Source organism: Rattus rattus, chromosome 3 (assembly GCF_011064425.1).
Source record: "Rattus rattus isolate New Zealand chromosome 3, Rrattus_CSIRO_v1, whole genome shotgun sequence".
NCBI classification, from domain to species: domain Eukaryota; kingdom Metazoa; phylum Chordata; class Mammalia; order Rodentia; family Muridae; genus Rattus; species Rattus rattus.
Window position 1 is genome coordinate 44396934 of NC_046156.1, and position 26685 is coordinate 44423618.

At 38.6% G+C, this 26685-nt stretch overlaps 1 pseudogene; it reads right to left on the reverse strand.

Moving 5' to 3' along the window:
* Positions 1-24419: 24419 nt before the first annotated feature.
* Positions 24420-25009, reverse strand: LOC116895343 (annotated as a pseudogene).
* Between the last annotated feature and the right edge of the window lie 1676 nt (positions 25010-26685).

A 26685-nucleotide genomic window follows, 5' to 3' on the forward strand; every position in this document is an offset into this window, starting at 1 on the left:
CGGAGGAGGAAGGTCAGCTGGCCGCTTTCTCTGCCTCTGCGTCAGCTGGAGTCAGCACCTGTCTCCCAAGCCTTCAAGCCTTCATTGGTAAAATCGAACAACTAAGATTTTTTTTTTCAAAACAGGGGATCTGCACTCCCCTGGTGGTTGGTGAAGCAGAGTGTTTGTATGTTTTCTCATATATCTATTGGGTGATGGTATGTCCGTTTTGAGGACACTCTGGTCAATTACCCTTCTGATTTTTAAGTAAGTTATGTTCACCTTTTTTGTGTTGATATTTTTTTCATCTTTATTAAATTGGGTACTTCTTATTTACATTTCAAATGTTATTCCCTTTCCTGGTTTCCAGGCCAACATCCCACTAACGTGTCCACTCCCCTTCTATATGGGTGTTACCCTCCCCATCCTCCCCCCATTACCACCCTCCCACTAACAATCATGTTCAGTGGGGGTTCAGTCTTGGCAGGACCAAGGGCTTCCCCCTTCCACTGGTGCTCTTACTAGGCTATTCATTTCTACCTATGAGGTTGGAGCCCAGGGTCAGTCAATGTATAGTCTTTGGGTAGTGGCTTAGTCCCTGGAAGCTCTGGTTGGTTGGCACTGTTGTTCATATGGGGTCTCGAGCCCCTTCAAGCTCTTCCAGTCCTTTCTCTGATTCTTTCAACGGGGGTCCCGTTCTCAGTTCAGTGGTTTGCTGCTGGCATTCGCCTATGTATTTGCTGTATTCTGGCTGTGTCTCTCAGGAGAGATCTACATGCAGTTCCTGTCTGCCTGGACTTCTTTGCTTCATCCATCTTATCTAATTGGGTCGCTGTATATGTATGGGCCACATGTGGGGCAGGCTCTGAATGGGTGTTCCTTCTGCCTGTGTTCTAAACGTTGCCTCCCTATTCCCTCCCAAGGGAATTCTTGTTCCCCTTTTGAAGAAGGAGTGAAGCATTTGCATTTTGGTCATCCTTCTTGAGTTTCATAGCATATGCTTTTAAACATATTTTTGAATGATTCTGTTTTTGCTATGAAGTAAGGCTCCAGGTTCTAGCTCTAGTTATATATATGATTCGTAAAATTACTTATTTAAGAGACATGTGCCCCTCTTTTGTACTCTAGACACAGTTGTTGAGTACCAATTGACAATAGATGCAGAAATTTATTCCTGTAATACACACTCCTGCAATTGTTCCTGTACTTTTCTGTTCAGATTGGTACACTTTTGTGATACATTCTGTGATGAAGTATTTTGCTGACTATAGCTTTGCTTTGTTATTTAAATTGTTTTGTTTAGTTCAAACACTTTATGTTTCCATATAAATTTTATGATTATCACTCTTTCATATGTCTGAAAACATCCATGAACATTCGGTAAGTATTGTGGATATGTTAGTCCCTTATGGTTGGATGAGGGTTTTAAGATTATACATTCTCCCAATCCGTGCACATGTATTTGCATTAATTTCTGTTCCTCAATTTCCTTCTTCAGTTTCTCAGTTTCTCTTTACAGCTTTTTTACATGCACAGATTTTTTAATTCCATGCATTACAGTTTACCTCTTATAGTTCGTTGGGCTATACGTCTTGACCTGTTACTCGGCCAAGTCCAGTGCCTGAGATTTATGGGACCATTCTGGTATAAAAATTCACTAGGCTAAGCTTGCTTGTGGCTCCATTGCTAAGCTATGTATTCATTTTCTCTCTGTGCATTGCACATCTGAACTTGAGAGACATGTCATAGACACATTAACGCCTACACTTCCAGAATCATCTCTTATTATTTGTTTACATTTTTTAAAATTTGAGATTATAATATAATTATAACATTCCTCCTTCCCCTTTCTTCCCTCCAGACCCTCCGCTATTAACTTTCCTTGCTCTTCTTCACATTCATGGACTATTGTTTTTTGTTAATTGCTATTGTATTAGTATATGTAAATATATATATATGTATATATCACTAAATATAACCTGTTCTCTCTGTATAGTACTACCTGTATGTATGCTTTTATGGCTGATCATTTAGATTTCTTACCATGAAGAAATGGTCAATGAGAGCATAGATACATTCAACCTATTTTGAACATTTTGTAAAACACATATGTATTTGAATATATATTCAATTTATATAAATATATATTGAAAGAAAGAATGCCTCATAAATAAATAAAAGTTTTTTGTATCAGCCAGAAAAAGGCATTGTACAAAGATCAACAGTGGACCTAGGATTTGGTTTTCTGACGGAAATATGAAATATTGTTATGGTCAGGTTAGCTATTTGCACCATGCCCCTTGGGAACACCCGTATTAGTCAGGATTTCCATGGCAGAGACAAATACCTGAGAAGATCAACTGGAGAAGGAACGATTTACTTGAAGCTGTGGTTGACTGAGTCAATCTCTTTTTGCCTATGACAGGAACTGGATATAGATCTCTCCTGAGAGACACAGCCAGAGCATGTCAAATACAGAGGCGAGTGCTAACAGCAAACCACTGAGAATAGGACCCCCTTGGGGGGAATTGGAGGAAGTATTGAAAGAGCTGAAGGGGCTTAAAAGCCCGTAAGAACAACAATGCCAACCAACTAGAGCTCCCAGAGACTAAACCACTAACCAGAGGGGACTGACCCATGGCTCCAACTACATATGAAACAAAGGATGGCCTTGTTGGGCACCAATGGTAGGAGAAGCCCTTGGTCCTGCCAAAGTTGGACTCCCAATGTAGGGGAATGTTGGGGGGGGTAGCAAGAGGGGTGGATGGGGAGAACACCCTTATAGAATAAGGGGAGGGGGATGGGATAGGGGGTTATGTCTGGGAAACTGGGGAAGGGAATAATATTTGAAATGTAAATTTAAAAAAATCCAAAAAAGAAATAAAGAACAATATCAAACAATACCAATGTATAGGCATTATTAAAAAAAAAAAAGGAAAGAAAAAGCTGACAGTGTATTTACAGAGGCTGTTGTTGAAACACATACTCTTCATGGTTTTTAGCAGGCTTTTCCCCTCTGTTTTTCCTTGTTTTGAGTTAATTTGTTTATAAGAATGTTAAAACACTGCCGAAGCAACTGGAAGCAATATTGGTAGAAACAGAGAATCTTGGGAATAAAAAGGAGAACAAGGGGAAAAGAAGGATAAGATGAGGTGAGCACTAGCGTTGCTTCTTTCCTGCCTCCTGACTATGGATGCAGTGCATCCAGCTCTTTGGAGCTCCTGCTGTCCTCTCATCCCCACCTCATCTGTGACCAAAATAAGCCCCGTCTTTCTTAAGTTGCTTTTGTCAGGGAACTTTGTCATGGCTAGTGGCAAAGTAACTAATGTTTCAACCAAGCTCCTGGATAGAAAGTCCCACACTGAGACACTATCAAAAGCCTTCTCAGTAGACTGCTTTTGTTCTACCTACTCTGAGGAACTGCTAAGTCTCTTCTAATGTATTAAGGTAGCACCTCTGTCACAGTAAGAGTAAGCTCAGTCTCACCTCATGAAAGCAATTACATTGATGCTTTTCTCAGGGAGTTGGCCCTTTGGTGATATCTCAGGTTTTCTTGACTTTTTGTTACCTATATCTGAAGATCAATTAGAGGTCAAGAGGTTTACTAAGATCAGACTTTTCTCTTTATTAACACTTATATAGAGATAATCTAGGAGCTGAGTTCTCCTCTTGATCCCACAGTGAATGTTTTAGCAGTTCTGAAGCTGAATGTGTTTGCTATCGCTGTTTAAATTCTGTGTAATGTTCTATCAGATGATACTTAAAATTTGATGATGTTCTTGAAGAGTAGATATTTCAGTTGACTACTCCTGGAACTAGAGGTACAGGCAGTTGTGAATTGCCTGGTGTGAGTACTAAGAATCAAACCCTAGGCTTTTGAAAGAGCAATAAATGATTTTACCTACTAAACCATCTCCCCAGCCCCTAGGTCTTAATTTATAGGTGAATTATGAAGATATTTTATTGAAAGGAATCTATGAGGTAGTGGATAGCTTGAATAGAGAAAAATTTGAAGCCTAATTTGGGTCAATTCTGGTCACAATTCACTTTTCTTTTCATAGGAAAAAAAGCCAAAAAACCAGAAATAAACTTATTTTATAAAGTAGTAGTGTGAAAACTTATTGTTTCTTTTTGCTGTATTTTTTATTGTGCTTTGGGACTTGGTTTACTCAGCTATAAAAATTTTAATAGAGTATTTCTTGCTTTTGCTTGGGAAGCTAACAAGAATATGATACTTTAGGGGTTATTTGATGGAAAGTAGACGAAGTCTTTAAAATTTGCTGAAGCAAGCTCTAGCTACTGTACTTTTAATCTAAATATAGTTTCTCTTTACTTTGTTTTTTTTTTCTATAAGGCAAATAGGAATCCCTCTCTATATCAGCAAAAATTTAATTAAGGACAGCTTCAAAATCTTCTCACTGTACTAATCTTGAATGCTAATCATTCTTGGAATTTATGTAGCATCTCTTCTCCTGGGATTGTCAAATATATTTTGTTGATGGTTTAATTGGTATATATGAGGCACTCTGCTTATTTTTACCCATTGTGCTCTACGAAAGCTATTATGAAGTTCGAATTCTCCAGAGCTCTATATGTCTTAGGTTTTCCATTTATTGTACTCATAAACTCTGCCAAAAATGCATGAAGGGGCTGGGTAGATGACTCAGTTGATCAAATGCTTTTTGCACATGCATGAGGACCTGAGGTTGGGCCACATGTAAAGACCTCAGAGCAACAATGCCTGCCAGTAAAACCAGCACTGGGGAGGCAGAGCAAGGACAAATCTTGAGGTCAGCTTGGCAGCGAGGCTACCACATCAGCGAGCTTCAGGTTCAATAAAAATCTGTGTTTCAAACATAAAGACAGACACCTAATGCCAATATATGGTCTCCACACATATATACATGTGTATACACATATAGAATGTATGTATACCAACGCAAACACACACAAAGCTGTAGAAAGTATAAATCCATGTAGAGTGCATTGATTTAGTTTTAGTTTCATTTAAAGTACATGCAATTTTTGAACTCACAGGGTATGTTAAAAAAGCTTCCAGAAACAAAGAGAAAACTGCAGGAAAGTTTTGGATTTTAGTAGTTTTTGGAACAGTATGTAAATTTTCTGTGCACAGCGTCACAAATGTTTCTTTTTATGAAAAGAAAACCATGGTGTTCCACGGATAATGCAAAACTGGAAACTGTGGGACTATCGGAGCCAATGAAGACTTCTGAAGCTCACGGGAACTGGAGACTAGATTTACATGAAGGATTCTGTATTATCTTTTCCCTGGTATGTCTTTTACATTTTCACATCTGGACGATAAGAAATAATGTTCAGTCAGCCAAGTTTTATTGACATGTTTCAGACTGAAACCCAGGATAATTTGCATTTGTATTTTATTGACTGCTCGGTAGTGCTCAGAATCTTTAAAATAAATAGCCCCTGGCATTCCATTTGCGTCATTCTGCTGAAGTTATGGCTTGACTGCCTTTCTCTCACTTGGAACGTAGACTGTGGCTTTCTGTAATGTCTGTTGCAGATTCAAAGGGAACAACTGATTATTGGGGCCTTTCACTCTCTATGCTTAAGGAATTTTGTTGATCCTCTTAAAAGTTAACTTTTCCCTATAATTTAAACCTGGTACGAACCTCATTTCTTGGTGGTATCGCTCTGCTGGGCAGGCAACATAATCTAGTAGGATGAAAATGACTTAGATAATAACTGTTATGTGGTACTAGAGGGGTTTGTGCTAAAACTTTGTATTGTAAAAAATATCAAAAAACAAATCCCATCTCCTGTAGAGAAATATGCAAGCAGAGATAAAAGGAAAAATGGAAGAGGTTCAGAGTATTGGAGTTCAATAATAATAATCAATATTTATTGAAATACTACTATGTTCTTAGAACCTTGCTGAATAATGTGGAAAGACCAGAGAGGTTTAGGTTATGTCTAAGGATTTGAATGACCAGTAGGTTTTCTAGTGATTTCTACCATGTCAGTTAATATTTGAGTTGATTTGAATGTCTACTTGCCTACTGTTCATTGCCTACATCTTGGGAGTTTTTTAAATTTTTTTATAAGTTTGTAATCATTTTTGACATCAAATAGGAAGATTTTTAACTTGTGTGTGCGTGTGTGTGTGTGTGTGTGTGTGTTAGTTGTAAATAACAATCATACTTTCACACTAGCAGAATAGGAGACATCATCATGAGATGTGGAGAATTGTTATAGCCTGTGCTGGCTTGAATAGCCATGGCCCCCATAGACTCATGTGTTTGAATGCTCGACCCATAATGAATGGCACTATTAGGAGGTGTTGTCTTGTTGGAATAGGTGTGACCTTTGTGAAGAAAATGTGTCATTATGGGAGCAGGCTATGAGGTCTCCTTTGCTCACACAGTTTTCTCCTTACTGTATGTGGATCCAGATGTGGAATTCTCAGCTCCTCCTCTAGCACCCTTTTTGCCTGGACTCTGCCATGCTTCCCACCATGATGATAATGGACTAAACCTCTGAAACTGAAAGCCAGCCCTAATTAAAATTTTATTAATAATAAGTGCCTTAGTCATGGTGTCTCTTCACAGCAACAAAACCCTAACTAAGACATAACCCAAGATAAGTCTGTCATACTTAAATATAGTAGAATTTGGAATCAGAAAGCCAGGAATTGTATTCACTTTTATAATCTCTGTAAAACCACATTAGGTTATTATTATCTGGTAAGTTTTTCTGTGACTTTAATTCAAATGCTCCTAAGAATATATGGCTAGCTATGCACAGCTAGTGTCTGGGTATCCTGTTTGGCACTAGTGTAGTCAACTCTTGCTGGTCAGTAGGTTCATATGATACAGCAGGATCCCATCAAGAGAGCTTGTGGGGAGATAAAACGTATCTTGAAGGAGCTGCTGGTGCTGGACCATTGAATGGTTCAATATAAGTTAGACTATGTCAACACTTTGAGCACATCTTTATAGATATGTCTCCCAAAGCCTGGTCAAGAACGGGGATTAAATTATATCAAGATTCCTTCACTTCTAGATATGTATCCCTCTTTCTTAACAAATATTTTTTGAGATAATAGTGTTGGTCCTGATAACACAGTGGTAAAGAGAAAGGAGATGTACTATAATGGAAAGAAGTTGCTGATATTAAATAAACCAACACTTTAAATAATGAATGTGTCAGGTATTCTCTGACTTACACATGTGTGATGTGACATGCACACACCCTCCACCTACCCATTAAAAATCAATGAGGAAAGAAGTGAAAACATTTCTAGACTCAAATAAAAATATGAACACAATATATCAGAACCAATAGAATGCAATGAAATACTTTCAAAACAAAACTTTATAGCTATAAACAGGAGTGTTAAAAACTAGGGAGTTCAAATAAACTACTTAATGAAACATCTCAGGATGTTGTGAAAACAAGGAAACGTTAAAATATAAATAAGTAGATGGAGAGAAACAATATAGGTCAAGGCAGAAATCAATGACATGGAAAGAAGAATCAATGAAATAAAGTGAGGACTCTGAAAAGTATAGGGTTGAAAAATACTTATGCAGACTAACAAAAAATAGAAAGGAAAAATAAAAGTAGGTCCATATTTCTCATTCTATAAAAAAACAAAACAAGACTAAGGGCCAATAAACACATGTACATGCTCAATTATCTGTCAACTTGTTTTACATTTAAACAGTGTTAAGATACTATCACACCCTTTCTGAATGGCTATCTTAAGGAAATATGTAATAATACCTTTAGGAAACCATACAGGGAAGGTAGATACTTACATGCTGTTGGTGAGAACATAAAAAAGTCTCTCCTGCATTGAAATCAGTACGGGGGCTCTCTAAAATATTAAAAATAAAGCTGTAGTATGACATACATATAAAACTTCTGTGTATGTCCTTGAAGATCTCTAAGACAGCTTTCCACAGGAATGCTTACACAATGTAATGGGAGAATCATCATATTAAGCAAAATAAATTTAGTTCAGAAAGACACATAGTATGTTTCCTCTTATTTGGGGATCCTAGAGTTTGCATAGACACATAATATCATTTATGCATAAATTTGACATGAAAGCTAAATTAAGGATGGATTATAAATGGGAACTGGAAAATGGAGAACGGGGAGAGAATAGCATAACGAGACAAAGTGACCAAAACCCAGCACTTATATGAAAATGTAAGCTATATTGTAGTTTTGATTTTTTTATTTTTAAATGCATCATAAATGTATTATATTCATATTATTGACTTTATTAATTTCTTTTTAAGCACATATATAGTATTTCATTTTATGAATATAAAGATAATCATGCATTCGTTGTTGATTATTTTGGACACTTATAATTTTTCGTCACTTTAAACAGCACTTGGATATTATAGAGCTTTTTTACATATGTTCATATAATTTTGTGTTCTTTTTATATGGATATTGTATCATACAGTCATTTTATATCCACCATTCAGAGTTTGCAGCCTCTCTGTATGGTGAAGTGACACCATGATTTATTTCATCACCCTGAGTAGAGAGAATTCCATCCCGAAACTGCAGGTGAACATAATAGGTTGAACACAAGGGTTATGCAGTTTTGAGGACCTTTCCTGTCTGAATGTTTGTTATATCTTTGTTTTAACAGATTAATTTTAGGTTCTGAAAAGACCCTGATGATTAGCCTAGCAGAGAGGCCTGAGGCATGATTGACTGCTTTGTCTTCCTTCTAAGACCCTTGCTCCATTTCCAAGTTAGTGCATTGCAAGACCATGAGTGTGCACAGCGGACATAGTTTCTGAACTTCCCCTGTCTTTTATCTTTGGTAGTTTGAAGAAGCTGTCATAATAAGGTCACAGAACAGGCTCAGCCTTATGTTAACAACTTTCTGGAGTTGAAACAGAATTCCCCTGAGAAGACTGCACAGCAGTGCTTGGCATGTGAACAAAAAAATATCAAAAGAAAGAACAGCGCAGTTTTCCTGTGATGGGTGCACACTCTGCGATCAAGACTCTGGAATATTAATTATACGGTAGAGGGAGGCTGAGTTTGAAAAGATTCACGAAAACAAAAGTACAGATTTTTAATGCAGCTGAAACACATTAATTTCCCCACAGGTTCTATTTATTTTATAAGGCCCAAGCTTCCTGCATGCCTTAAGAAAAACTTTTTTTCCCTAGGCAATTCTTTGGATGGATTTCAAGTGAGAAAATGTAGAACAGATTGGCAAACATAAAACAAATGTGTTTTATGCCCTCGGTTCAAATGGAATGGTAGAAAGACATCATGCCAGGAAGAATAGCCTGAGATTGTCACCTTTGTGGCATGGTCTTAAAATTGTTACAAGAACAGCGTGGTATATGACACTACCAGAGTTGATACGATGATCGGATGAAGGAGTGAGAGGTGCTGACTAAACAAATGTAACCTATGGGTCTTGATAATGAGGTAGATGCTTTGCATGTGAGTCACATAGCATTAGCTCGGCAGATGTTACAATTCAAAATCGGATTAGGTTGCTGGTACATACAACATCCTGTTTAAGATCTTCTATGACCTGACTCTGGTCTTGCACGCCAGGCTCATTGCCAGTAGTCCTTACCTTGAACTGTATCCAGTTTATTATCAGATCCTTTTTGTTTGACTGTTTTATTCTACTCATTTTGATTATGAATATATTTTATCCCTTTGAAAATTTTTATTGAGTCAATCATTCTAAAAGGCTCCATGCTGGTGCTCCCTCTTAGGAGTTCTGGACCAATCTTGAGGGCAAAGTGTCATTGATAAAACTGAGTAAAAATAAATATTACCTGTTTGGTGTATTTCTCTGTGCCTTGTTTCTACTAGAGCTCTGAAAATTGTGATTATTATAGATACGTCAGCGTCCTTCATCAAAGGTACTTCCATAGAATTGGGAGAGGGGAGATCTTACTAGATCATTAAGATGGGAAGGCAGGAGTAAGAATTACAATAAGAGAAATTAAAAGTGCAGAGACAAGAGGTAGTGTTCTGGTGAATGCCTACACCTGCTTTCTCTCACTAAAGTATACAGTGATGTTTTTATTCTTATTTTATTCTTTAATAATCTCTATGCTTTTTCTTTCTGATTCTCTGTTCTTCAGAATCCTTCCAATTTTCTACCAGAAACATTAAGTCACTTATGACTAGAGGACAGAAACATACTGTGTAATTTACTCTCTGATATGTGCTACACACGGTATATTAAATCCTTTTCACCACATGACACTTTCAACTTATAATGAATTTATGTAGACATGATCCTATCTTAGCTCAGTAACTGTTTGTATATAAAATTAATTTCATTGTGGAGTGTTATTGGAAAGAAATCATTAGTTTTCCTTAAAATAATTTAAGATTTTGATGTGGAGACCACACTGAATCACAGAGAAACCCAAGGCAATTATATTCAGTGAATAATAGTCATTGTTATGGCATCATTATTGTCACCTCTCAAAATGTGTAAATAGCTATTAATATCTGTAACAGAAATCAATAAATTGGAAATCAACAAATGGAGAGCCAAATGATTGTTTTAAATTTTTCAGTGCAGAAACTATTCTTGGTGATTCCCTCAGTGTCTCTATATTTAAACCTAAAGAGAGTTAAAACAAAAACCACTGGAGCACGGACTCTGGAATGTGAGCATGTTTGGTAAGGTAAAACATTTCCAGTTATTTCTTATGTGAATTGTGGGACAAGATGAGTGACACCTCACAATCTGTCAAAGAGATCCTTGGTTTTACTATATGTCCCAAAGTAATCCATGAGAAATAATGCTGATTCCTTTCTTCTTTGTCATCTGTGAAGGGAACAGAGAAATAATTCTGAGTAGGGTTAAGAGTACGGGTATGCTGAGACTGTGGGTATGTTGAAATGCTACAGATGTCGTGAAGAATAAGCTGGACAATCAAAGAAGGTTGTTTGGATGGTGGCTAACATAAAGTGAACTAAATTGTGTATCATTCTTAGAAATGCATTCCTGAGCAATGTAGCCATTCTCTACCTACCATAGAAAATGCTTCCAAAATTGAGATGGCTATACCGTCAGCAGTGATATAATCTTATGATACCACCAGTGAATATGTGGGTTGACAGATTAAAATGTTATGCACACATATACTTAAACATGCTAGCTAGCCATTCTTAGCATTCTTTTCTAGGTGACAGACTAAGAACAACAACAGCAAAGATTTTAACACACTTATCAAAATTCCAACACAATTCTTGACAGATCTTGTAAGGGCAATTTTAAGCTTCATAAGGCAACAAAAGTAAGTAGATGGAGGGAGGCGGCCCAGACCCAGAAAGACAAATGTGGTATGTATTCACTTATATGTAGATGTTAGCTATGAAGTCAATGATAGGCAAGCTGTAATCCATAGAACCAAAAAAAAAATGGGTATAGATAGAGTAATGGGTGAAGTGGGAGGGATGGGTCTCTCTAGGGAGGGGAAATAGAATAGTTACAGATGAAGATTAGGGGAACAGGGAGAGGAGGACCAAACAGGGAGGGGGAGGAAGCATGGGAAAACAAAAACAAACTAAAACTCAGGATTATTTTGGATCTTTTATAAATCTAATACAGTAGAAGCTCCCTAAAATAAATGTATATATGAAAGTGATATTATTGAAATTGCCAGAAAATGGCAGAGATGCTCCAATTAGATTTGGAGATCTTTCAACACCATATATAGTTTTCAGAACTGGGAATAGGTTACATCTAATTGAGTCATTAGCCAAAGGTATCCTAAGAGAAAGACTCCCAAACCAACTGAGACAATTGCCAATGCTATATGTTACTTTTCAAAAATAGATGGTAATGCTCTGTTGCTGATGACATCTACACAATTCACTGAACATGAAGAATTACAGAGTTTACCTACCTGGTACTTTCAGCCCTATGGGATAGTGTTTTTGGCGTGGAAGGCACTCTATATGTGAATGAAGGAGAAAGGTAAAAATCAACCAATTTACAAACATTTTGATCTATAATGGTGACCTTTCTGCAAGATTAGCTAGGGCAATGCTGGTATAAAGTTTGTGGGAGGAAACAGTTGTTATTTGATTTGACATAAGATTTACTCAGTACGATAGAACCCATACCAGATGCTGCTTGTGTTACTAAGAACCAGAGACTAGAGAGTCAGGGATCTAGGGGAAAATGAATATAACAAGATAATGATTCTTTTTTCCATTTTTATTGGATTATTTATATTTCAAATGTTATCCTCCTTCCGAGTTTCCCCTCCAGAAAATCTCTATTCCATCCCAGACCCCTGCTTCTATAAGGTTGTTCCCCCACCAACACACCCACTCCTGCCTCAGCGCCCTAGCATTCCCCTAGGCTGACTTATCGAGCCTCCAATAGGAACAAGGGTCTCCCCTCTCATTGATGCCAGACAAGGCAATCCTCTGCCACATAGTGCACTCCTTGTTTGGTGACCCAGTCCCGGCAGCTTTGGGGGGAGTTTGGCCTGTTGATGTTGTTTTTCCCATGGGGTTTCAGTCCCTCCCTCAACTCCTCCACTGGGGTCCCCATGCTCAGTCCAATGAATGATTGCGAGTATCCACATCTGTATTGCTCAGGCTCTGGCACAGCCTCTCATGGGACAGCTATACTAGGCTCCTGTCAGCAAGCAAAAGCACAGACCCAAGCACTTGGCATCAGCAATAATGTCTGGGTTTGGTATCTGCATATGGGATGGATCCCCAGGTGAGGAGGTCTCTGGCCTTTTCTTCAGTCTCTGATTCACTCTTTGTCCCTGTATTTCCTTTTGACCGAGAATCCTCCCATGATTATTTTGTTGCCCCTTCTGAGTAGGACGGAAGGATCCACATGGTTGGATCCTGCTGTACTCATAGATAAGTGCCTTGCTCAGTCATTATCAGGGAAGTTTCCTCCAGAAGTGGAGAGAAACAAAGAAAGAGATCCAGTCAGATAATATTCAGAGCCCTCGGAACACTCATCCCTAAATGAGAGGTATCCATCAAATCTTTCTCTGCAGGGATCAGGGAACCCTGTGCAAGGGTACGCGGAAAAAGTGTAAGAACCAGAGTGGAAGGAGGGCACCACAGAAACAAGTGACGTTGACTCATCTATAAACTCACAGAAACTGAGGCAGCAAGTAGTCTGAACCAAATGAGGTCTTTGAGCTAAAAGGAGAGGTGAATACATATACCATCCCTAATCCAGAAGCTATTTCCAATTGATAACCATTGTAAGAGAAAAATTATTGTTCCTAAGCAATATATGCAAGAATGATGAAATCCCATGAACTCAAGCCTAGTCTCCATTCTTCCACACAAGGCTAACTGATGGGGTTCAAGAAAAAAGCTATTGTAAAATGATATTCTTCTAGTTGGAAGTTCACAGATGTTCTCTTCTCGATGAAAGAAAACTTTAAATGCTTTTATTTTTAAAACTACCACTGACCTGAAGTTATTTTATGACGGTCTATTCAGTTTAACAATAGATATAATTATTGAGATTTTTCTTTATATTGAAATCAAGTCTGCCTGTAAGGTAATTATACTCATTGTTTCTTGTACTTCTCGTTAGAAGACATTAGGAGAAAAACCTTCAATTTCTCTTCAATACAGTATATGGTGTCAATTGCACTCCCTGGACTTCACCACAAAATTGAATCTTCCTAAGCCCCTGGGGGCTCTTCTCAGCAATTATTCTGATATTGTCAACTGGTATTTTTTTCTGATACACAAAATATGTACCAATTAATTAAAGGTAAAATAATATAATCTTTGTTCTTGTTTTTTATAAGTGATTCAGATAAGATAGATCCTCCATATCTTGAATATGAAATCAGACACATCTTCTAGCTCAGGAATCAGCTCCTGTGTGTGTGTGTGTGTGTGTGTGTGTGTGTGTTAAAGCTGGTAGATTGTTCATTTTATTTTCATTAATGCTCAATCCTGAAATCTATGCCTAGGATGCTGCAATTTCAGACTTATGCTGTAAAATTTTAATTATGTATGCAAAATTCTACTTAGATGCAGGACATAATGAAAGCATCAAATCCATTTTGGTTCCTACATCTAGCTTCTAGGATAGTAGTTTTCTCTCTAGTTTCATGACCTTCGAATTTAATATCTATGGTCCCACAAATGGTTTATACTTAAAACCAATTTAAAACTTAAAATTATATGTTTTCAGAAAAGTATTTAATGTATCTGATGATTAGTGTTAATTATCAACTTGACACAATGTGGTATTATCTGGGAAAAGAATTCTGGGAGGACTAGTTTGGCATACGGACATGTCTGTGGTGGTTATCTTGAGGTGTAAATACCTGCCCACTCTGGGTGTCACCATTACTTAAGCAGGGCGTTCTGAGGTGAGCAACTGACTTTCTGTTTAAGTTGATTTTATCACATCCACAGGAAAATAAACTAAACAGTAGAGAAAATATTTTGGGCTTGATTCAAAAATTTATATTGATACTACATGGATATAAATATAGGTAAGGAGAGAAACAAATGTCTGAGTTATATACATCTCATGCCAGAACGACACACACAAATACCTTCCCCCCAACCTACAGATCCCACCAGACACTTCCTACAATCTATCATATCCCATGAGGGAAGTGTTTAGTGACATAAAGACAATAATGCTTAAAGTTGATACATACTCAGCCTAAGGTTTTATGAAGATTATATCAAGTGTTGATTTTGAGTCTACACTATTAGTACTCTTCCTATTTATGGATTTAAGGACCCCAGTAAACTTTACAGAGAGACTGTTTCCCATTTACACTGCTGTACAAAAGACAATTTCTTTTTTATTTAAAGCCGGAGAAGGAAAAGACTCCAGAGAGTTAAGACAAGTGTAGTTTTAGCTGTTTTTTACTGAATAACTACTGATCTAGAGTTACAAAAATTAGTTGAGGAGAGGCAATCTCTAATTTTGTACTTAATTAATGGGACATACCTTAGTTAAAAGAAGAATTGTTGCAATTACAAGTAGCTTAAGGGAGACAAAATGAAATGTGTCTCTCAATCCTGAACAAGGTATTTGTGGCAAATTTATTTTCAGAGCAGGAGATTTAGCTGAGTCAAGGGACCTGAGAGTGCAGCCAGAAGTGAACTGCCTGGCATCTTTCAAATCAGGTGAGAATAACAGCTTCAGATAGTGGGAAGAAACACTTCTGGCAATTTCTAAGAGTCCCTCTAAGGCAATGTTAGAACTGAGGAAATTCCATCAGGAACGGATGACCTCCTTAGATCACACACAGGAACACTAAGCTTTTATTGTTATCTCAGATCCAAAATAAATTAATAAGAAAACATATATTAGGCTTCTTTAGGATGTAAGCTTCTGTCAATTCACTGCTGTCTCAGAGAAATGTCAGTACAATGCAAGGGAAAGCCTTGGATCTTTTGTTAAATTGTGCATAAATATTGCATGAATTCATTTCTTCTTCTTCTTCTTCTTCTTCTTCTTCTTCTTCTTTCTTCTTCTTCTTCTTCACTTCTTCTTCCTCCTCCTCCTCCTCCTCCTCCTCCTCCTCCTCCTCCTCCTCTTCTTCCTTCTTCTTCTTCTTCTTCTTCTTCTTCTTCTTCTTCTTCTTCTTCTTCTTCTTCTTCTTCTCCCCCCCTCTCTGTGTGTACATGTGTGTGTATGTGTGTGTGTGACTGTCTGTCTGTCTGTCTGCCTCTGTCTTTCTTTATGGTGTTGGCAATGAGAATGCCCATGGTTTTCAGCATCGTATAAATAAGCATTGTATTACATGAGTCACAGCCCTATCTTCCAACTCGTTATTTGTTGAGTACTCTCTGGATATAGTTACTCTCACCTTCGACAATGGTATAATAATAATCACATCATAGGCTACTATAGTGATTGAATCTGTGATTATATATATAAAGAAGACAACATTGAATATAATTATTGTGGATAGCAAACAAATTTTAATTTCAATTTACTAATAAGTAGTGTGCCTCATATTACATTCATACTATGTATTGAAAATTAGAGGAGCTCACTGCTCCCAAACCCCGTGGGAGAGAGAGCTCACTGCCCGGACAGGTGGGCACTCCTGAGGCTGCAGAGCTGAAGAGACCACCAATACTGCCCACCCCTGCCCACATCCCTGGCCCAAGAGGAAACTGTATACGGCACTGGGAAATGGTAGATAGAGGCACTGGAGCTGCAGGTCCCCTGCGCCCGAGACACCGCAGGAACCTGAAGGAACCGGATTAACAGTTCTCTGCACCCAAATTCCATGGGAGGGAGAGCTAAATCTTCAGAGAGGCAGACAAGCCTGGGAAGCCAGAAGAGACTGCACTCTGCCCACATTTCTGACTCCAGCGGAAAACACCAAACGCCATCTGGGACCCTGTGCACGGGGCTCCCGGAAAGGGTGGTGCAGGTCCTCCTGGTTGTTGCCCTCACAGAGAGCTCATAAGCAAGACCCCACGAGCAAACTTGAGCTTCGGGACCACAGGTAAGACGAACTTTTCTGCTCCAAGTGACCTGCCTGGTGATCTCAGGACACCGGCCCACAGGAACAGCTGAAGACCTGTAGACAGGAAAAACTACATGCCCAAAAGCACAACACTCTGTCCCCATAACTGGCTGAAAGAAAACAGGAAAACAGGTCTACAGCACTCCTGACACACAGGCTTATAGGACAGTCTAGCCACTGTCAGAAATAGCAGAACAAAGTAACAGTAGAGATAATCTGATGGCAAGAGGCAAGCCCAGGAACCCAAGCAACAGAAACCAAGAGTACATGGTATCATCGGAGCCCAATTCTCCCACCAAAGCAAACACGGAATATCCAAACACACCAGAAAAGCAAGATCTAGTTTCAAAATCATATTTGATCATAATGCTGGAGGACTTCAAGAAAGACATGAAGAACTCCCTTAGAGAAACGAAGGAAAACGTAAATAAACAGATAGAAGCCTATAGAGAGGAATCACAAAAATCCCTGAAAGAATTCCAGGAAAATACAATCAAACAGTTGAAGGAATTAAAAATGGAAATAGAAGCAATCAAGAAAGAACACAGGGAAACAACCCTGGATATAGAAAACCAAAGGAAGAGACAAGGAGCCGTAGATACAAGTATCACCAGCAGAATACAAGAGATAGAAGAGAGAATCTCAGGAGCAGAAGATTCCATAGAAATCATCGACACAACTGTCAAAGATAATGTAAAACGGAAGAAGCTATTGGTCCAAAACATACAGGAAATCCAGGACTCAATGAGAAGATCAAACCTAAGGATAATAGGTATAGAAGAGAGTGAAGACTCCCAGCTCAAAGGACCAGTAAATATCTTCAACAAAATCATAGAAGAAAACTTCCCTACCCTAAAGAAAGAGATGCCCATAAGCATACAAGAAGCCTACAGAACTCCAAATAGATTGGACCAGAAGAGAAATTCCTGTCACATAATAGTCAAAACACCAAATGCACAAAATAAAGAATATTAAAAGCATTAAGGAAAAAGTTCAAGTAACATATAAAGGCAGACCTAGCAGAATCACACCAGACTTCTCACCAGAGACTATGAAAGCCAGAAGATCCTGGACAGATGTCATACAGACCCTAAGAGAACACAAATGCCAGCCCAGGTTACTGTATCCTACAAAACTCTCAATTAACATAGATGGAGAAACCAAGATATTCCATGACAAAACCAAATTTCACAATATCTTTCTACAAATCCAGCGCTACAAACAATAATAAATGCCAAAGTCCAACATAAGGAGGCAAGCTACACCCTAGAAAAAGCAAGAAATTAAACATCTTGTCAACAAAACAAAGAGAAGAAAAGCACACAAACATAACTTCACCTCCAAATATGAATATAACAGGAAGCAATAATCACTATTCCTTAATTTCTCTTAACATCAATGGTCTCAACTCCCCAATAAAAAGACATAGATTAACAAACTGGAGATGCAATGAGGACCCTGCATTCTGCTTCCTACAGGAAACACACCTCAGAGACCGAGACAGACACTACCTCAGAGTAAAAGACTGGAAAACAACTTTCCAAGCAAATGGTCAGAAGAAGCAAGCTGGAGTAGCCATTCTAGTATCGAATAAAATCAATTTTCAACTAAAAGTCATCAAAAAAGATAAGGAAAGACACTTCATATTCATCAAAGGAAAAATCCACCAAGATGAACTCTCAATCCTAAATATCTATGCTCCAAATACAAGGGCATCTACATATGTAAAAGAAACCTTACTAAAGCTCAAAACACACATTGCACCTAACACAATAATAGGAGGAGATTTCAACACCCCACTCTCATCAATGGACAGGTCATGGAAACAGAAATTAAACAGAGATGTAGACAGACTAAGAAAAGTCATGAACCAAATGGACTTAACACATATTTATAGAACATTCTATCCTAAACCAAAAGGATATACATTCTTCTCAGCACCTCATGGTACTTTCTCCAAAATTGATCATATAATTGGTCAAAAAACAGGCCTCAACAGATATAGAAAGATAGAAATAAACTCATCCGTCATGGAGGGAACTGGAAAATATTATCCTGAGTGAGGTAACCCAATCACAGAAAAACACACATGGTATGCACTCATTGATAAGTGGCTATTAGCCCAAATGCTTGAATTACCCTAGATGCACAGAACTCAAGAAAGATGATCAAAATGCGAATGCTTCACTCCTTCTTTAAAAGGGGAACAAGAATAGCCTTGACAGGGAATACAGAGGCAAAGATTAAAACAGAGGCAGAAGGAACACCCATTCAGAGCCTGCCCCACATGTGGCCCATACATATACAGCCACCCAATTAGACAAGATGGATGAAGCAAAGAAGTGCAGGCTGACAGGAACCATATATAGATCTCTCCTGAGAGACACAGCCCGAATATAGCAAATACACAGGCGAATGCCAGCAGCAAACCACTGAACTGAGAACGGGACCCCCGTTGAAGGAATCAGAGAAAGGACTGGAAGAGAGAGCTTGAAGTGGCTCGAGACCCCATATGAACAACAATGCCAACCAACCAGAGCTTCCAGGGACTAAGCCACTACCCAAAGACTGTACATGGACTGACCCTGGGCTCCAACCTCATAGGTAGCAATGAACAGACTAGTAAGAGCACCAGTGGAAGGGGAAGCCCTTGGTCCTGCTAAGACTGAACCCCCAGTGAACGTGATTGTTGGGGGGAGGGAGGTAATGGGGGGAGGATGGGGAGGGTAACACCCATATAGAAGGGGAGCGGGAGAGGTTAGGTGGGTGTTGGCCCGGAAACTGAGAAAGGGAATAACATTCGAAATGTAAATAAGAAATACTCAAGTTAATAAAAAAAAAAATTAGAGTTAGCATAGGGAACATAACTGGCAAAAAATATTAAAGAAATGAATTAAGTAAAATTTTAAAACTTAATTTAAAAATATACTGACACAAGATTAAGAAAGAGAAATATAGATGCAGATACTCATAGCCAACCATTGGACTTAACCCATGGATCCCAATGGAAGAGCTGGGGAAAGGACTGAAGGAGATGAAGGAGATTCCAACCCCATAGGAAGAACATATTAACCAACCAGACCGTTCAGAGCTCCCAGGGTCTGTACCACTAACCAAAGAGTACACATGGAGGGACCCATGGATTCAGCAGCATATGTAGGAGAGAATGGCTTTATCTGGCATCAATGGAAGGGGGAGGCCCTTGTTCCTGTGTATGCTTGATGCCCCAGAAAAGGGGAATGCTATAACAGTGGGACAGGGGTGGGTGAGTGGGTAGAGGAGTACCCTCGAAATGGTAAAGGGGAGGAGGGGGAATTGGGATGGGAGTTTTGGAGGGGAAACTGGGAAGGGCGATATCATTTGAAATGTAAACAAATGAAAAGATTAATTATAAAAACAAGTCCCATAGACAGTTCAATGATTGCAATGGTGTGTAGTTATGGATCTGTGATAGCTTTTTATTGTCAATTCGACACAATCAAGTAAAAGAGAGACCATCATTGAGGGGTTGCCCAGATCAAATACACCCATGGTTATATGTATGGGAGCGTTTTCTTAATTGGTAAGAGAGGGGCCGATCCACTGTGGGTGGTTTCACCACTGAGCAAGGAATTATGGGTTATACAAAAAAGCAAAAGAAAGCAAGCTTAGCAGATCATCAAAGTCAGCTAGTAAGCATTATTTCTCCTGAGTTTCTTGAGTTCTTGGCTTATGGATTCTTTATGTTCCTTAAGTTGCCTTTGCCAGGGTGTTTTGTTCTGGCAACACAAAGCAAACTAGGAAAGAATCTTTGGGGCTACATTACTACAGTCTCAAATCTGGGTTTTTCTTGTTCCATATTGTATGTTTTTGAGTGAACTACTGTTGTGGTTACATTTCATTTACAGCTTGACTAAAACTGGAATCAAGTGAGAGACAAGTCCCCAGGAACACCTGTAAGGGATTTTCTTGGTAAGTTAACAGATGTGGGAAAATTTATTGTAATTGTGAACAGTATGTCTCATTGTGGACTGGATTCTGACATGGTGCTGACTCTAGGCCTGTTGAAAGATGCTTCATGAAGGTTAGTTCCAGCAACACTGGATTTGGCCTGCTCCTTTTTGCTATTTATACCTTTTATTACTTATTCCTTTTTATCTTTGTAAGAATCATGAAATATTATTACTTTTACAATGTAGTCATGACTCCAAGAATATCGAAGTTTATCTACAAACTTTTCTCTTTTTTTTTCTTTTATTGGGTATTTTTTAATTTACATTTCAAATGTTTTTTCCTTTCTGGGTTTCCCAGACATAAGCCCTTATCCCACCCCACTCTGCTTCTTCTATAGGTGTGTTCCCCTCCCAAACCATCCCCCCAACATTCCCCTACACTGGGGGTCCAACCTTGGCAGGACCAAGGGTTTCCTCTTGTATTTGTGCCCAACATGGTCATCCTCTGCTACATATGCACTCCATGTATAGTCTTTGGGTAGTGGTTTAGTCCCTGGGAGCTCTGGTTGGTTAGTGTTGTTGCTCTTATGGGGCTGCAAGCCCCTACAAATTCTTTCTCAAATTCCTATAATAGGGGTCCTGTTCTCAGTTAAATGGTTTGCTGCTAGAATTTGACTCCGGATTTGACATGCTCTGGCTGTGTCTCTCAGGAGACTTCTATATCAGGCTCCTGTCAGCATGAACTTCTTAGCTTTATCAATCTTATTTAGTTTTGGCGTGTGTGTGTGTGTGTGTGTGTGTGTGTGTGTGTGTGTGTGTGTGTGTGTGTGTGTGTGTGTGTGTGTATATATGTGTATGTATGTATGTATGTATGTATGTATGTATGTATGTATGTATGTACGTATGTATGTATATGCCACAGGTGGGGCAGGCTCTGAATGACCATTCCTTCAGTGTCTGCTCCAAACATTGCCTCCAGATCCCCTTCTATGAATATTTTTGTTCCCCCTTTTAAGAAGGATTGAGGCATCCTCACTTTGTTCATCCTTCTTCGTGAGCTTCATGTGGTCTGTGGATTGTATTTTGGGAAATTAAAGCTTTTGGGCTAATATCCACTTATTAGTGAGAACATACCATGTGTGTTTTTCTGTGATTGGGTTACCTCACTCGGGATGATATTTTCTAGTTCAATCCATTTGCCTATGAATTTCATGAAGTCATTGTTTTTGATAGCTGAGTAATATTCCATTGTGTAGATATAACACAATTTCTGTATCCATTCCTCTGTTGAAGGACATCTGGGTTCTTTCCAACTTCTGGCTATTATTAAGAAGGCTGCTATGAACATAGCGGGGCATGTGTCTTTTTTGTATGTTGGAAAATCTTTTGGGTATATGCCCAGGATAGGTATAGCTGGGTCCTCGGGTAGTGCAATGTCCAATTTTCTGAGGAACCACCAGACTGATTTCCAGAGTGGTTGTACCAGTTTGAAATCCTACCAACAATGGAGGAGTGCTCCTCTTTCTCCACATCTTTGCCAGCATCTGTTGTCATCTGAGTTTTTGATCTTAGCCATGCTGACTGGTGTGAGGTAGAATCTTAGTGCTGTTTTTATTTGCATTTCTCTGATGACTAAGGATATTGAATATTTCCTTAGGTATTTCTCAGCCATTCCATATTCCTCAGGTGAGAATTTTTGCTTAGCTCTGTAGACCATTTTTTTCAATGGGGTTATTTGTCTCTCTGGAGTCTAACTCCTTGAGTTCTTTGTATATTTTGGATATTAACCCTCTGTCAGATATAGGATCAGCAAAGATCTCTCCCAATCTGTTGGTTGCCATTTTGTCCTAATGACAGTGTCCTTTGTCTTACAGAAGACACAATTTTGCCAAGTCCCATTTGTCGATCCTTGATCTGAGAGCATAAGCCTTTGGTGTTTTGTTCAGGTAATTTTCCCCAGTGCACATGTGATTGAGACTCTTCCCCACTTTTTTCTATTAGTTTGAGTGTATCTGGTTTTATGTGGAGGTCCTTGACCCACTTGGGCTTAAACTTTGTACAGGACAATAAGAATGGTTTGATTTGTATTCTTCTACATGCTGACCTCCAGTTGAACCAGCACCATTTATTGAAAATACTATCTTTTTTCCATTAGATGGTTTTAGATCCTTTGTCAACGATCAAGTGACCATAGGTGTGTGGGTTCATTTGTGGGTCATCAATTCTATTCCGCTGATATAACTGCGTGTCTCTGTACAAATACCATACAGTTTTTATGATTATTGCTCTGTAATACTGCTTGAGGTCAGGGATAGTGATTCCCTCAGAGGTTCTTTTATTGTTGAGGATAGTTTTCACTATCCTGGGTTCTTTGTTGTTCCAAATGAATTTCCAAACTGCTCTTTCTAACTCTATGAAGAATTGAATTGGAATTCTGATGGGATTGGATTGAATCTATAGATTGCATTTGGCAAAATGGCCATTTTTACTATATTAATTCTGCCAGTCCATGAGCATGGGAGGTGTTTCCATCTTCTGAGATCTTCTTCAATTTCCTTCTTCATTAACTTAAAGTTCTTTTCATAAAGATCTTTCACTAGCTTGGTTAGAGACACAGCGAGGTATTTTATATTATGTGGGACAATTGTGAATGGTGTCATTTCCATAATTACTTTCTCAGCCTGTTTGTCCTTTGAGTAGAGACAGTCTACTGATTTGTTTGAGTTAATTTTATGCCCAGCCACTTTGCTGAAGTTGTTTATCAGGTTAAATAGTTCTCTGGTGGAAATTTTGGGGTCACTTAAGTATAATATCATATCATCTGCAATTAGTGATATTTTGACTTCTTTCTTTCCGATTTGTATCCCTTTGAGCTCCTTTTGTTGTCTGATTGCTCTGGCTAGGACTTCGAGTACTATATTGATAAGAAGGGAGAGAGTGGGCAGGCTTGTCTAGTCCCTGATTTTAGTGGGATTGCTTTCTCTCCATTTAGGTTGATGTTATCTACTAGTTTGGTGTATATGGCTTTTACTATGTTTAGGTATGGGCCTTGAATTCCTGATCTTTCTAGGTCTTTCATCATGAATGTGGTGTTGAATTTTGTCCAAGCTTTCTCAACATCTATTGAAATAATCATGTTTTTTTTTCCTTTGAGTTTGTTTTTATAGTGGATTACATTGATGGATTTCCATTTATTGAACCATCCCTGCATCCCCTGGATGAAACCTACTTGATCACGATGGATGATCATTTTGATGTCTTCTTGAATTTAGTTTTTGAGAATTTTATTGAGTGTTTCTGCGTCAATGTTCATAAGGGAAATTGGTTTGAAATTCTCTTTCTTTGTTTTTTTTTTTTGTGGTTTAGGTATAAGAGTAATTGTGGCTTCATAGAAACAATCGGGTAGCTCTTCATCTGTTTCTACTTTGTTTGGACAGTATTGATATGAGGTCTTCTATGAAGGTCTCATAAAATTCTGCACTAAACTCATCGGGTCCTGGGCTCTTTTTTTTTTTTTTTTTGAGAGACATTTAAGAAGCGCTTCTATTTCTTTAGTAGTTATGACGTTGTTTAGATGATTTATCTGATCCTGATTTACCTGGTATTTGTCTAAAAAATTGTCCATTTCCTCCAGGTTTTCCAGTTTTGTTGAATACAGGCTTTTGTAGTAGGATCTTATGATTTTTTTGAATTTCCTCAGTTCTGTTGTTATGTCTCCCCTTTCATTTCTGATTTTGTTAATTTGGATACACTCTGTGTCCTCTGGTTAGTCTGGGTAAGGGTTTATCTATCTTGTTGATTTTCTCAAAGAACCAGTTCCTGCTCTTGTTGATTCTTTGTGTCCTTTTTGTTTCTACTTGGTTGATTTCATCCCTGAATTTGATTATTTCCTTCCTTGTACTACTTTTTTTTTTCAAGGACAAGGGCTTGTTTTATTTTAATGACTGATCCACGTGAGGCCACAGCCTGGCCACTATGCACAGACAAGAGGGAAGCTTCATTTCTTGGTCTCTTCCTCCTTGGACAGAGTCTTGATGATCTTTTCCTTCTTAGCCTGGAGGCGTTCCTCCCAGCGCTTTCGTGCTTCCTTGGTCTTAGACCTGCAAGCCTCAGCCTGGTCAGACAGTAGTTTCTTGCGGGCCCTGTCTGCCTTCAGTTTGTGGATGTGCTCCATGAGAATCGCTTGTTTTTGAATGCATTCCCTTTGACCTTCAGGTACAGGCTGTGATACATATGGCGGTCAATCTTCTTAGATTCCCGGTATCTCCTGAGAAGCCGGTGCAGGATCCGCATCCTTCGCATCCAGGTCACCTTCTCGGGCATCCGAGCGTTGGCAGTACCCTTCCTCTTCCCTATGCCCATATGCCTGCCCTTCCGTCAGGCCAAGGTGTTCTTCCGGCATCGAGCCTGGGAATGGACAGTCACAGGCTTCCGGATGATCAGGCCATCTTTGATCAGCTTCCTGATCTGTTGACGGGAGTTGGCATTGGCGATTTCCTTGGTTTCATTGGGGTGCAACCACACCTTCTTTTTACCACAGCAAAGGGTGCTAGAGGCAAGCCTCTTCTGTAGCCTAAGCATACTCATGGCTGCAAACACAGCAGCGAAAGGAAAGAGCTTGCTGGTCCCTTCTACTACTTTTGTGTGTATTTGCTTCCTTTTGTTCTAGGGCTTTTAGGTGTGTTGTCAAGTTGCTAATGGATGCTCTCTCCTGTTTCTTTTTGGAGGCACTCAGAGCTATGAGTTTTCCCCTTTGCACTGCTTTCATTGTGTCCCATAAGGTTGGGTATGTTGTGCTTTCATTTTCATTAAATTCTAAAAAGTCTTTAATTTCTTTATTTCTTCCTTGCCTAAGTTATCATTGAGTAGAGCATTGTTCAACTTCCATGTATATACGGACTTTCTTTTGTTTTTCTTGTTATTGAAGACCAGCCTCAGATCTGATAGGATGCATGGGAGTATTTCTATCTTCCTGTATCTGTTGAGGCATCTTTTGTGGCTGATTATATGGTCAATTTTTGAGAAGGTATCATAAGGTGCTGAGAATAAGGCACATCTTTTTATTTTAGGATGAAATATTCTATAAATAACTGTTAACTCCATTTGGTTCATAGCTTCTGTAAGTTTCTCTATGTCTCTGTTTAATTTCTGTTTCCATGATCTGTCCATGGATGAGAGTGGAGTGTTGAAACTCCTAATATTATTGTGTGAGGTGCAATGTGTGCTTTGAGCTTTAGTATGGTTTCTTTTAAAAATGTAGCTGCCCTTGCATTTGGGGCATAGATATTTAGGATTCAGAGTTCATCTTGGTGGATTGTTCCTTTGATAAATATGAAGTGTCCTTCCTTATCTTTTTTGATGACTTTTGGTCAAAAGTCCATTTTATTCTATATTAGAATGGCCACTCCAGCTTGTTTCTTTGGGCAATTTACTCGGAAAGTTGTTTTCCAGCCATTTACTCTGTCTGTCTTTGTCTCTAAGGTATGTTTCCTGTATGCCACAAAATGCTGGGTCCTCTTTCCATAGCCAGGCTGTTAGTTTATGTCTTTTTATTGAAAAATTGAGTCCATTGATGTTAAGAGATATTAAGGAATAGTGATTGTTGCTTCCTGTTATTTTTGTTGTTAGAGGTAGAATTATGTTTGTGTTTCTCTCTTCTTTTGGTTTCATTGCAAGGAGATTACTTTCTTGCTTTTTGTAAGGTTTAATTTCCTTCCTTGTGTCAGAGTTTTCCCTGTCTGGGTTTGTAGAAAGATATTGTGTAAATCTGGTTTTGTCATGGAATATCTTGGTTTCTCCACCTATCTTAATTGAGAGTTTTGCTGGATATAGTAGCCTGCGCTGGCATTTGTTTTCTCTTAGAGTCTGTATGACATCTGTACAGGATCTTTTGGCTTTCATAGTCTCTGGTGAGAAGTCTGGTGCAATTCTTAGAGGTCTGCATTTATATGTTACTTGACATTTCTCCTTAATGCTTTTAATATTCTTTTTTGCTTTGTGCATTTGGCGTTTTGACTATTATGTGATGGGAGGAATTTCTTTTCTGATCCAATCTATTCAGACTTCTGTAGGCTCCTTGTATGTTTATGGGCATCTCTTTCTTTAGGTTAGGAATGTTTTCTTCTATAATTTTGTTGGATATATTTACTGGACCTTAAAGTTGGGAGTCTTTACTCTCTTCTATATCTATTATCCTTAGGTTTAATCTTCTCATTGTGTCCTGGATTTCCAGGATATTTTGGGCTAGAAGCCTTTTGCATTTT